This window comes from Otolemur garnettii, unplaced genomic scaffold (genome assembly GCF_000181295.1).
Source record: "Otolemur garnettii isolate 467f Iridium unplaced genomic scaffold, OtoGar3 scaffold00021, whole genome shotgun sequence".
Taxonomy (NCBI): domain Eukaryota; kingdom Metazoa; phylum Chordata; class Mammalia; order Primates; family Galagidae; genus Otolemur; species Otolemur garnettii.
Window position 1 is genome coordinate 11418897 of NW_003852416.1, and position 14215 is coordinate 11433111.

The 14215-nt window shown below is 39.5% G+C and overlaps 1 protein-coding gene across 2 annotated transcripts in view; it reads right to left on the bottom strand.

Annotated features, from left to right (window-relative positions):
• Window positions 1–14215, bottom strand: part of ADD3 (adducin 3) — a 154788-nt gene that overhangs the window by 63050 nt on the left and 77523 nt on the right. The window contains exon 1 of one of the 2 annotated variants that reach the window (XM_023511616.1): window positions 1680–1732. The exons of the other annotated variant lie outside the window; for it this stretch is intronic. The gene's annotated coding sequence lies outside the window, so the exon portion shown is untranslated. Of the gene's footprint in view, window positions 1–1679; window positions 1733–14215 lie in introns of those variants that run through there. 2 annotated transcript variants of the gene reach the window in all.

A 14215-nucleotide genomic window follows, 5' to 3' on the forward strand; every position in this document is an offset into this window, starting at 1 on the left:
CCCTAAAACAGCTTCAAATGTTTTAGACAAAGGTCGTTACATCCTGTAGACATCCTGTGTATCCTACCTACAGAGAATTTCCTTAGTTGTAAATGCCACAATAGATGGGGTAATTGGACGAAAAAAGCTATGGGGATGTGTCAGCAAGACAATGGGACCATTTTCAAGCTCGGTTTTATACAAGCAATTGTTTAAAAGTCATGATCTATGAAGCACAACAATTAGAACAAGTTTTTGGACCTCAGATATAATTTAGTAGGCAAAAATCGAGGCTCAATTAGTCCAAGCACTACAACATTGTTTATTTCATTTAGAGTTTGATTAGTAAGAAACTGATGTCACTAGCAGACCTACATACAAAAAAAGAGTATGCCTCTATAGAGTAAGCCACACTGCTCTAACAGGACATTAATGCTCCCCTTTAAAACGCTGAAAATAACCTCTGTTTTTATCTATTTTTACAGACTCAAATTTACAGAACTTTCTTTGCCAAGTTCCAGTCACCACATTAGAAGACTCCTATGATAGAAAAAATAGGAGTTACATTTTAGTAGATTCTAGAAAAACCATCTCAGTCACGTAGGAAGTACCCCCACTATTTAATGCAGTACTTGGCTCCTAGAAGGTGTTCAATACATTTTGCTAAACAGAACCATATGTCAGACAATTTATATAAAAATTAGCATGGAATACCAGTAATATAATTACCTAGCATTACTTGGATAATAATATTTCAGATTGTAGAAAAGTATACTTATTTAAGGTGTATCCAAAGCTTTCTGCCAAGAAACCAGGGTAACCAGCACACAAACACACATGAACTCCCCTACCTCCAAGCCAAGAAAATGTCTTTTTCTCTTCCAGTTGTAATTACCCAAATCAAATGATGAAGTTCCTATACCATTCTGCTTTTAGAACAGCTGTCATTTGACTGAGACTAAAATTGTGAAACAGGTAATGCTAAACATCCTACGTGTGATGTGGCAAAAATTCCTGCTTCTGTTACTTTATAACTTTGCTGTGTAACTTTATAACTTTGCTGGCAGGATAATAGCTTACAGTTCACCCCTAAGGCTGCCTTCCTCAGTGCCAAATGAGAAAACTTCAGTTATATCAAGTAACGTCAATTTCAGCATTCAACAAAACAAGGAGATGGATTAGCAAGCAAGAATATGAAAACAATTTAAACAAGAAAGCTAAAGCCAAGTTTCAAAGCCCTGGGATTATCTCTGAATGGTTGGAATCAGTGAAAATTATAAGGATCCATTTAAAAAACAAATATCACCTCACTCATAATCTACTTCCTGAAGTATTCAAGCTTAATAAAAAGGATTTGCTTTTACTCTTAGAATGGGTTTTACATTTTTGAAATAATTTTTTAGAAAGTAGTTTATGTAAAATAGAATATTATGACTTTCCTTTTGTACATGTATAAACTTTCAAAAGCTCAGCCACAGAGTAGGCCAAATAAATTACAGACCACAAAATATATACAAAAATGGTGTTATACAGCTTAAATCAATATTTCGACCAAAAAAAAAAAAAACCACAACCCTACATAAATATTAAAGTTGGAAGGGACATTAAAAGTCATCTATTTCAACCTTTCATTTTATAGATGGTAAAACTGAGGACCTAGGAGATTAGGTGACCTGCCCATAATCCCATACCCAAATTACCTGAGTCTGAACCCAACGTTCTTTCACTGATCCTGCTGGCTCCCTTCCAAGGCAGTTCTTCCGCACTCTCTCAGGGCCCTAGTTCAGCGTCCGACAAAGAGAAGATGGTGAAAGGTTTCTCCATTGCCACACAGCACTACTGTACCTTCCCTATACCACCTGAGTTCTAAGTTCTGTTCCCAATGGAGGTAGAAAAAGAGATAGCATAAGTACATCTGATAGAGGAGAGATAAGAACAAATTTTAAGATAACCTAGATATCCACCAAAAGAGAAATAACCAAATTAGAGTATACCCATCTGTACATCGAAGTAATATATAGCCATTAAAAAGAACGAGATAGATGGCCAGGCAAGGCGGCTCATGCCTGTAATCCTACCACTCTTGTGAGGCCAAGGTGGGAAGATTCCTTGATCTCAGGAATTTGCGATTAGCCTGAGCCAAAGTGGACCCCCAATCCCTCATAAAACTATGATGGGAACCTGCGGTTCCAGCTACTCAGAAGGCTAAGGCAAGAGAATTGCTTGAGCCCAGAAGTTTGAGGTTGCTGTGAGCTAGGCTGACAAATCATACTCTAGCCTGGGGGACAGAGTGAGACTTTCTTAAAAACACACACACACACACAACCAGGAATGAAGTAGATATGTGTACAAAATGGTATGTGTTGTATAATTTTATATGGATTAAAAAAGATGTCCAGGTATACATACATATATAAACACACATTCACAGACATTTTCTGGAAAAAATAAACGCCTCTCTGAGAGGAGGGATTAGATGGGAAAGATAGTTTGTCATATGACATTTTATATTATCTTTTTTATCACCTGCATAATTTTAGATAAAATTAATACATTTATAAAGTACATTAAAGCAGAAAAATCTTCTGTAGAGCCCTGGGAGACAACTCTCTAGTGACACAGATGAAGAAGGGGGTTATCAATAGTAATCTGACACTCTAGATGGACATGACACATTCTACCTAATTCTCTAGGAAAGACTTCCCGACTCTTCTCACATCATGGTATGTGCATTAGTTTTCACTAATACAGGGCAAGCATAAATAAGATAAAATTAATTGGGGGGCAGAGAGAAAGGGCTTAGTAAAAAATTTTCATGACATTTTCTTTATATTAATTATTGCAAGAGATAAGATGAGTATTATTGGAGATACATACATATATATTTTTTTTGGGAGGGGGCAGTTTTTGGCCAGGGCTGGGCTTGAACCCACCACCTCCAGCATATGGGGCTGGTGCCTCACTCCTTTGAGCCATAGGCGCCGCCCCTATTATTGGAGATATTAATTATTGATTTTCTATAAAAGTTCCAAATAAAAATCTTCTTATTTCAATATTTAACAGCAAACTGATTGGCAAGCTTTGCAGTGGTCCAATTATAAAGTCTAAGTTTAACTGCATTCTCCTACTAGTGTTAGGTCAGTGGACTGAAACCACTTTTAAAAACGAAACAGAATAGAAAATAACAGTGTTTTCTGTGCTGTAAAAGATTTCAGGCTCGGCGCCTATAGCTCAACCGGCTAAGGCGCCAGCCACGTACACCTAAGGTGGCGGGTTCGAATCCCCAGCCCGGACCCGCCAAGCAACAATGACGGCTGCAACCAAAAAATAGCCGGGCGTTGTGGCGGGCGCCTTTGGTCCCAGCTACTTGGGAGGCGGAGGCAGGAGACTCGCTTGAGCCCTGGAATTGGAGGTTGCTGTGAGCTGTAATGCCATGGCACTCTGCCCAGGGGGACAGCTTGAGGCTCTGTCTCAAAAAAAAAAAAAAAAAAAAAAGATTTCAGAGATTTAAGTGGTATGTTCCTGTATGTTACATGTATGTCAAGATTGGGTCATGATGCAAAATACGCTAAGAAAAAGTTTGAATGCCATTTACCCCAGGCCACACAACTAGTAATGCTACACAGATTAGGTAATGCTTAAGGAATGGTCTACACAACACTTGTGTCCTAGTTTCAACTTGAAAATTAATTTTCTTGGTGATATGATTTACATAGCTAGTTCTACTCAGATACTATGAAGCAAATTTCTAACTCTTTTTTTTTTTCCTTTTATGAAGTCATATACACATAGATGATAAATACACTTATGCATTTGTGGGGTACAATATGTTGATTTTTTTATACAATTTGGAGTGCTTACATCAAACTAATTAATGAAGCTTTTACCTCATTTACTTGATTATTGTGTTAATACATTTATGTTCTATACTTGATAGATTTGACTTGTACCCTTGCAATATGCTCCATACGTGTGGTCTTACCGCATACACTATTTAAAGTAAAGCTTTAGTTTTCAAGTCAGTTATTAAAAAAATAATTCTCATTTAACAGCTAACCATTTTTTCCCCCTCAATTCTAGTACAAGCCCTTTAGCATTTTTGGAAAAGACACATCTTTACAAAGAAAGGTGGGGTACTGTAAGCTGGAGACGATCTTGGAAAGCTAACCCAAATTCTTAATTTTATAGGTAAAGAAACTAATGTCCAAAGAAACAAAACAGTCTGTTGATTCCTAGGCTAGCACTTTTTTCTATGATACCATGCTTGTACTTTATACTTACACCCTTGGGAAGTTAAAAGATGGCTAAATACAATTACTACCAAGTTACAAAGAGGAAGCTGAAGCAAAGAGATGCTAGGAAGTCTAAGTTCAAAAGAAACGACACAATGTCACCCCCGCAAGCTTTACAACAATTTGCCATTTACATGTTCAGCTCTGGTGTCCACTGAAGCAGACTGTTCAATTTGCTTGCACAGAATGGGTGTGTATACCCCAAAGAGTATACAAGGAATACACACTAGAGGAAAACAACAGTCAGTACAGACACCACAAAGCACAGCTTCCTTCCACGTTCCCACTTCAGTCAGCGAAGAATTCAATCAGGCATTTAAAACTCATTGGCAAACAGAACCCCAATATGTGAAGGGGGTAGGTCAGACAGACCCCATTTTGCAAAGAAACAAATTGCTGACCGCTGACTGTACAGAGCAACAATAATTCTCCTATATTTCAACTTACCATTCATGTCACAAACTCTAGAAAGAACACTGAGGCATGGAAGTGACAAGGCATGGAACAGAACTCTGGGCTGCAGCCTGCCCCAACTCTTCTGACAAATCCCCAACAGCAACAGGACAAAGCATCATTATTACAGAAATGAAAGGCTCTTTAGATGCTGCCTTTTTTTTAATTCAATGAACCCACTCTTACACACAAAGTTCATGCCACGATGTCTCGAAACACAGTATTGCCAGATTATGCTATTAAGGGGTCCAATCAATTCAGTATAAAACATCACTTTGAACATTTTTATGTTAAGTAATTAACACATTTTAGAGACTACCAGTATTTCTCTTTATTTAAAAAGTTGCCATCTCCCAAACATTTCAAAACAATCATTCAGTAAACTGTTTAAGGGGAAAAAAGCAAATAAGTGAACTAAAAGAAAAAAAATTTAGTTGAATGATAAAGCCACAGGCTCCTCCCAAAGAAGAATATTGCATGTTACTAGCAGCTGGCCCCAAATTAACCATCTATCCTGTCTATGCTTCCCCCTAAACTGTGAGCTATCAGTATTACAATAGACAATCTATTACTTACAAAAAAATGAAGCTGTACATTTCTTAAAGCTGGTTTTTGTGTGGCAATTCTGATGCAATGCTGCCCTAAAAATGAACTTTGTTTTAAACAGCACAATATCCACACTCAGTGTGGTTAAAGCAAGGGTGGAGCCCACTGTGGGGAAGTAACACACCCAGCAAGGCTTCAGTGAGAGCAAACTGCACATTAAAATTGCCACATTTTTCAGAGCCTCAGTCACAATTAATTGGTTAATCCTTCTCAAGAAAATGAGAAAAGTTCATGTTTGTAGATTAGCCTTCCTACCTTGAAGTGAACTATAGACTCATTTTGTCTTCATGAAGGAAGTGAAGACAAAACGTGAGACAGATCAGGGCAGTTCAACCGACAGGGCAGAATATCAGGTGGAAGTGGACCACTATAAAGGAAGTCCAACCATGCCAACTTCTAAGTTTAGAAACAGCAGCTTTTACATATCTCAAGGTGTCAGCGGCATTGCTTATTCTAAAACATTACTTTGGCCTATCCGCAGAGGACTCGACCATGAACACAAATTATCTACTTTCGCTTCTCATCAATGTTCTAGGTCTCCTAACAACGCAGAAACAATAAAAACATTTTATTATCAACTACCAAGAGCTGCCTTCAAAAACAATGGATGTCATTTAAGAATTTGCTTTGGTAGGATTGAAACGGACACATAAAAGGTAAAGTTATTTTAATAAAAACCACTAATAAGACTGTACTTTAAAAAATTTTGTGAACACCCACTTTTTCAAATAATTTCATAAGAACTTTAAAATTTTTTCCATAAGAGGAATATACATTGCCTAAAAATCTTTAATTGGGTCTAAAATAATCCATCAGTTACTGAAACTATTATCAAACATCTGATTCTTATTCAAAGTGATTTTAGTCAATACTTTCTGAATATGCATTCAGAAACACAACCACTAGTTATTTTTAACTGAATTCCTATAATCGTGATTGAAAAATAAATTTCTCCAAGTAAAATATCCAAGCATGTAAAAAATAAACTACAGACTGCTTACATAGAATTTTAAATGAACAATGGAAAAAGCTTTGAAAGAAGACCAGGAAAATATTATTTTTAATGATGCATGTTGTCACACTATCCTAGCCAACTGCTACCCCCTCACATTGGAACAATAAATCAGCCTGGAATACAGAACATTTCAATATTGTGAGAGATGGCCTAGAACACCCTCTCTCACCATCCTGGGGGAGGGGTGCTGATTGATCCAGCCTTTGTTGAATCGATTATGAAGTCCTTCTTGCTGTGTGTGATAACAAACCATTCCAAAATACTCCTCTAATAGTGCAGGTGGCTGATGAATAATTTTTCCAACCATATACATGATCATGAATCACCTGCTTCCACTCCTTGCTCCTTTTCAACTTACCCCCAAACTGAACAACTCAAAGGTAACAGTTGTTTATTATATTAGAAGAATCTCAGCTTGATACTTTTTGGATTTGCACTGCTGGAAATGTCTGTTTTCAAGTCAGACCTCACTTTCACAGCTGCAAAGGAAATGACAAGAGAAGAAAAACATAGCCAATATATATCAGCAATTAATTCCATCCACAACTGCCCAGCTGTTTGTGCATGGAAGAATCAGTCTGTTTCCTTTTGGGGCTTTCACCACTGAAAATTGATACCGCACATTCGGAGACACAAGCAGTTTGTAACATGTCAGGAATGTGCGCAAGATCACACAGAGTTGAAGAGACAAAATGAAATCCAGATCTACTTCTCTTGGGACTTCCCAGTATTATTTCACAGCCTAAAAAAAAAAGAAAAAAAACATAAAAATGCCCTCATCACAGAAAGAGCAAAATACATGAAAAATATTCTCCCTTCGGAATATCACTCTTCCAATAGAGAGGAAAGTCTGCTGGTGATATCACATTTAGTATCAAGAATAGACATTCTTGATTGATTGGCACAGACAAGGTGTGACATTCTTAGGAATCCACATGCCCCCAGTATGTTGAACTCTGCCAATACATTTTGGACTACAGAGCTACTTGCCCGATGTGTAGTTAGTCCCTTTAAAAAATCCTTTTATAAACGTGAGAGTTGTTGGGAACCAATGCTTTCACCATAGTTATGCAGAAAAGCAGGTTTTTCATGGTTAGTCCAGACCTTACCTGGTACTCACATATGCCTGCCTCTTTTAGGGATTCATGTAAATTTACAGATCCAATCTTCTATGGATCCAATCTTCAAGTAATCAAATTTCTCTTTCCCTCATATCACTCAGTTTTGTAGGATTTAAAGAACATTCTCTGCTCAGGGTCAGCAATTTAACAGCTATACTACAGGCTTATTCCTGCCCTGGCACTCCAATTTTATTTCAAATATTAGTTTGACTTAAATCTTGTAAAATGTCATTTTATTACACTGCATTCTCAGTACCTAGAATGACTTTTATGAAAGTGGTTACTTTTATGAAAGTTAAAGAGAAAGACAGCACTTTTAGAACAAAATAATTCAAAACATACTTTCGCTTTCTTTGCTTTTTTTAAACAGGAAACTAGGTATCTCCATGATTGAATTCATTGTCTTACAGGCCTTTCCCTTTTTGCCCACCAATCAAAGTCAGCTGCTCAAGAGTTCACGCACTCCCAAGGCCTGCACATTCTCAAACCCAACATGGATAGGACAATCATTCTGGGTGCCACTAAGGTCTGGGGCTTAACCAATGAAGAGAAGAAGACAAGTTGTCTATTCCAAATACAAGAGTGAGAGAAACATTCCATAAGGTTCCAAACTAAGACGCTCTCAAGTGTCAGAACTCAAACCAGCACAATGAGAAGTTGTTTCCAACTAAAGTGCTATGAATCCTGAAGGCACAAAGTTTGATTTGCTTAAAAAAAAAATAGGCGTCTCAAATACATGGCAGACTGAAAATAAAGTACAAATTTTGTTGTTGTTGTTGTTGAGACAGAGTCTCACAATGTCGCCCTTGGTAGAGTGCTGTGGAGTCACAGCTCACTGCAACCTCCAACTCTTAGGCTTAAGCGATTCTCTTGCCTCAACCTCCCAAGTAGCTGGGACTACAGGCGCCTGCCACAACGCCTGGCTACTTTTTGTTGCAGTTGTCATTGTTGTTTAGCTGGCCTGGGCGAGGTTCGAACCTGCCACCCACAGTGTATGTGGCTGGCACTGTAACCACCGCGCTATGGGCGCTGAACCGAAGTACAAAATTTTTAAAAAAGGGTTTTCCCTTTTAAACACATATCATCTGGCCAAGGATATAGCTGGGATGGGAGGTGGGAGGAGGCAAGTTTAATCTCTGATAGTAACACTAACTTCTAGAAATGTGGTATAGCTATTAGTGACTTAAAACAGCCACACAGATGAGCTTTGCTTGGCAAGCTTCATCTCTGTGGGACATACATTCTAGCTTTAAATGTCTAAGCTAAGGGAAAAAACTTCCCCACCTACAAGGTTGGCTAAAGAAAGAAAAGGTCTGTCTGAGCTGTTTAAATTAGGTAAAACTCATGATAATTAGTCTAAGTGAAGTCCAGGGAGGCATTAACAAAAACCCTTCAAGGAGGAGGCCACGGATATAAAACAGTCAACTCATTTTACAAGTGCATTACCCCCAATAAATTATAATAAATAGTTGTTTTGAACATTTATATATTTACTATTACAGTTACAAAAATTTCAAAAATACAGCAAATTTGAAGGAATTCCACAATGAGCACCATGTAAACATTACCCAGATCACTGTAATGTACTATTGAACTTGGCTTTGTCAAATGTCTCTTACCTATCCCTCTATCCACCTATCAGTCTATTGTATTTTAATGCATTTAAAAGTAAACTGCAGACATCACTGTACTTCTCAAATACTTTAACATGCATATCATTAACTAGAGTTCAATATTTGCTTCCAGATTTCTTTTCAGGGTGAAATGTATGATGAGGTGCACAAATCTAAGTGTAACCCAAACTTATATCAAGATATAGGATATCACCTTTGCCCCCAGAAAGTTCCCTCATGCCCCTTCCTAGGCAATTCTTATGCCTACTCCCCAAACTATTTTGACTTTGATTTTTAAATACGTTCAAATAGTTATGCCTCTGTCACCTCTGCATTAGAACATTCCCCACTAGCTTGTACTTGGGCACACAGAACGACAACTGGCAGATATAAACAAAACAGACGGGAGGAGCCTACCAAGAGATCGTAAAGCTAAAAGCAAACACAGATTCATCTACTCAGAAAGTTTTCGCTGCCTGTGGCAGTCAGCTAATTGGCAATGTTGTGGCAGGACCTGCTCTAGTTCTCAGCAGCATCTCTATGCTTCATTTTAAGATGAGGGGAGCAGAAGCTTTGGAAATATCCTGGCGCAGAGGAAGAGCTCTCCCACCTCCTGGCTCTGCATCTTAAACAATTTTTTTTGTTGTTTCAGTTTTCTAAACTCCTTTGAGCCTCAGGGTCCTCATCTATAAAATAAGGAAAGTCTTAACTCATTAAATTGTCCAGATTAAAAGAGAGAACCCTGGGAAAGTGCCTGGCCTGTAGTAAGTGATCAAAGGAAGGAAAGAGAAGAAGGGGAGAGGAAATTGACTGTAGGAGGCACGCTCACATGTTGTTTTCTTTTTTCTTTTTTTTTTTTTTGAGACAGAGTCTCAAGCTGTTGCCCTGGGTAGAGTGCCGTGGTGTCACAGCTCACAGCAACCTCCAACTCCTGGGGTTAAGCGATTCTCTTGCCTCAGCCCCCCAAGTAGTTGGGATTATAGGCGCCCACCACAACGCCTGGCCATTTTTTGGTTGTAGTTGTCATTGTCTGGCAGGCCCACGCCTGATTCACCTGGAGCTGAACCCACCAGCTCCAGTCTATGTGAATGGCACCTTAGCCACTTGAGCTACAGGCTACACCGTTCACATGTTGTTTCCTAAGGTTGTGTGCGATCTTCAAGTTTGTTTCTCGTTTTGTATACACAAAGAAAATAAAGGGTGGCACCTGTGGCTCAAAGAGTGGGGTGCCGGCCCCATATGCCGGAGGTGGTGGGTTCATGCCCAGCCCCAGCCAAAAACCGCAAAAAAAAGAAAAAAAAAAAAAAGCAGAACTCTTTATTCACTATTAAGGCAGGCAATAATGAAATTATGTCTGGAAAGTGATACTTGCTCTTTGTCTTCTTGCTATGATGGAACTGGAGTGGTAGCGGGAAGGAAACACAGCCTTGGGCTTTAACCACTTATGCCTCATACACCGCACTTACCCGTCTCTGTATGAACAGTTCCCACCACCATGAATTCAGGCCTAGTTAAAAATCTACCATACTTTCCTGATCTACTCAGAACAAATGTAAAGCTCTTTCATCTGTGTTCCCCTAATTCTTTTTGAATAATCGCCTTACAGAACTTCTCACACACACATACTAACTGGCTACTTCCAGGGTCCCTCCACTCAGTGGGGAGCAACTTCACAGCCCGACCCTAGCCCAGGGCCTGTCCCACTGAAACCATCCATACAGGTCTGCTGAATGGACACACCCAGGTAATGGGGGTTCACTTATGACTGAAGTAGAAATAACAAGACAAAACAAAAAACTTACGGCTAAACACAAAGCACCAGAAGTAATGGAGAGACACGGACAAGGACACGATCACAGGGTACAGGAAAAGGCACAAAATGTTAAAGAAATTAAAAACCAATGATGCAAACTTTTGTGTCCTCAGAGAAGTCACTGCTGCTAAGCAGTTAAAGTGCCACTGGAATAATTCAGACTGTTATGCTCTTTATATACTTCTCCCACGTACTTCCCACAACAACTCCCTCAGGCAGGAACTCTCATTATGCCTCTTTTACAGATGAGAAAACTGAAACTCAAGGGGGTTACGCAAATAAAGTCATACAACTAGTGGCGATAAAGGTAAGCAGAGAAGCCGTCTTTTTCATCACAAATGACTTTCATAATAGGCGATTTTTGCATGCAGTATGGGAGCACTGGGTTAAAGAAAACCACGATAGTTGTGGGAAAAACTAAATAGTACAAGAGATTCAGCTGAGGGAGCAAAACTCAAGGGCAGAAAAGGCATGAACAAAAAGCAAACCAGAGCCAAGTTGATAAGAGTTGTGTGAGCCCTAGGCAGGAGTTAACTTCATGGAACAGTCTGTCATCCCAGAGTTACAAAGCCTAAGGCAGAGATGGTCTTTAGAACTGTAGGAGGGCTCAAAAGTAGCTTTCATTCTCTCACAGATTTTCTTTTCCAAACCACAGGCTCGGCACTTGTGGCTCAAGCAGCTAAGTTGTCAGCCACATACACCAAAGCTGGCGGGTTCGAATCCAGACCGGGCCTGCCAAACAACAATGATAACTACAACCAAAAAATAGCCGGGCATTCTGGTGGGCACCTGTACTCCCAGCTACTTGGGAGGCTGAGGCAGGAGAATCACTTAAGCCCAGGAGTTGGAGGTTGCTGTGAGCTGTGATACCACTGCACTCTACCTAGGCCGACAGCTTGAGGCTCTGTCTCAAAAAAAAAGAAGTGTTAATATAATATGGATAACTACTTGATAAAAATGCTGACTATAGTGTCCATGCTTGCGAAAATAATGAGAGCCCCTCAAAGTTGGTGAAATGTAACTCTTGTCTGCACGCATCTCTGCCATTATTCATTCTGGGGAATGCCCTGGTCTTACCTACCTTGCAAAGATGGATTTATGAAGGGAAAGCCTTCTATCAGCCTTCAGGGAAAAGTTTAAAGCCTCAAATGTCACACCCTCTGGCTTGCCTCAAACATGCTACTTCTTATAAAGACAGCTGTCCCTGATATATCTCTCATGGTACTGCGACCAACTTGAGGGCAGGGCAGCTCAAGACCTAGCACAGAGTTGACACAGGAAGGATTCAAAAAACATTATGGATAGGCCAGGTGTGGTGGCTCACACCTATAATCCCAACACTTTGCAAGACCTACATGGGAGAACCACTTGAGGCCAGAAGTTCAAGATCAGCCTGGGAAACATAGCGAGACCCCATCTCTACAAAATAAAAAATTATTGGTGCTATAAATTTAAGACACGAAACAATAAAAATCCTAGAAGAACATGTGGGGAAAACACTTCAAGACATTGGCCTGGGAAAGAAGTTTATGAGGAAGACCCCCTAGCAATTGCAACAACACCAAAAATAAATAACTGGGACTTGATCAAGCTAAAAAGCTTTTGCACAGCTGAGTACCACAAACAAAGCAAACAGACAGCTTTCAGAATAGGAGATGATTTTTGCATGTTATGAATCAAAGGCCTGATAACTAGAATCTACAGAGAACTCATTAAGAAAAGTGCAAACAACCCTCTCTATAAGTAGGCAAGTGATTTGAACAGAAACTTCTCTGAGGATGACAGACACATGAAAAAATGTTCATCATCAGAGAAATGCAAATCAAAACCACTCTAAGATATCACCTAACCACAGCAAGATTCGCCCACTTTACAAAGTCCCAAAACACCAGATGCTAGAGTGGATGTGGAGAGAAGGGAACACTTCTACACTGCTGCTGGGATTGCAAACTAATACCAGACTTTTTGGAGAGAAGTATGGAGAATCCTCAAAGATCTCCAAGTAGACCTTCCATTTGACCCTGCAATTCCACTACTAGGTATCTACCCAGAGGAACATAAATCATTTTTACCACAAAGACATCTACACTAGAACGTTTACTGCAGCTCAATTCATAATTGCCAAATAGTGGAAGCAACCTAAGTGCCTGTCAACCCATGAATGGATCATCAAACTGTGGTATATGTTTACCATGGAATATTATTCAGCCATTAAAAAGACAAGGACTTCACATCTTTTACATTTACCTGGATGAAACCGAAATACATTCTTCTTAGTAAAGTAGCACAAGAACGGAAAATAAATGTCCAATGTACTTCATACTAATTTGTAATCAATATATAAACAATGACATGTTCCTAAGAACAATGAAACACTAATATCGTCTAGTTCTGGGGTAGAGGGAAGCAGGAGGAGGAAGTATGACAGGAAGGAGGGCAGGAGGCAGATCTCACCTAACGTGCACATTGTGAGGGTGGATAACACCCCCCACCCCGGGGTGAGGGGCTCTTCTACAAATGGAACTTTGCCCTGGAAGTGAGAACAATGTAACCTAAAAATTGTACCCTCACATTAATTTGAATAAAGTTTAAAAAAAATTATGGGTACTAAGTGAATACTGTCCTTTACCTATTTAATACTTGATAGATGGTTATTTATTAAAAGCAGCAATCCAGGATTTACAGAGGAAGAAGTTACAGAACAGGCAAGCTTAGAGAGAAGTGAACTACGATCAATGTTTAAAATAAGTTTTTTCCTGGCTAAAGAAATGTATACAACAGAATCTACAACAACTGACAAATTAAGCCTATTAAACCTGAGGTTGAAACTCAGCAAATCATTAAATCTAAAGATTAGGCACTTGATCCTCATTTAAAACAAGTCAGCCAGATTGGTGAGGTTGTACTGTACCTTAAGGTTGCCAGACTTGAAGCAGACACACAAAATATGGTTTGACTTTACCCAAGGCACAATATTCTTACAATGTATTTTACTGGCCATGTCTTAGGTGAAGACAAAGACTACACGGAAAAAAACACAGACTAAAAAGTGAAGAGTAAACATGGATATGCTGGCTGGGTGCCTGTGGCTCAAGCGGCTAAGGCACCAGCCACACATACCAGAGCTGGCGGGTTCAAATCCAGCCCAGGCCTGCCAAACAATGACAACTACAACCAAAAAATAGCGTGGTGTTGTGGCAGGTGCCTGTAGTCCCAGCTACTTGGGAGGCTGAGGCAGGAGAATAGCTTAAGCCCAGGAGTTGGAGGTTGTGAGCTGTGACACCAGGGCACTCTACCCAGGGGGACAGCTTCACGCTCTGTCT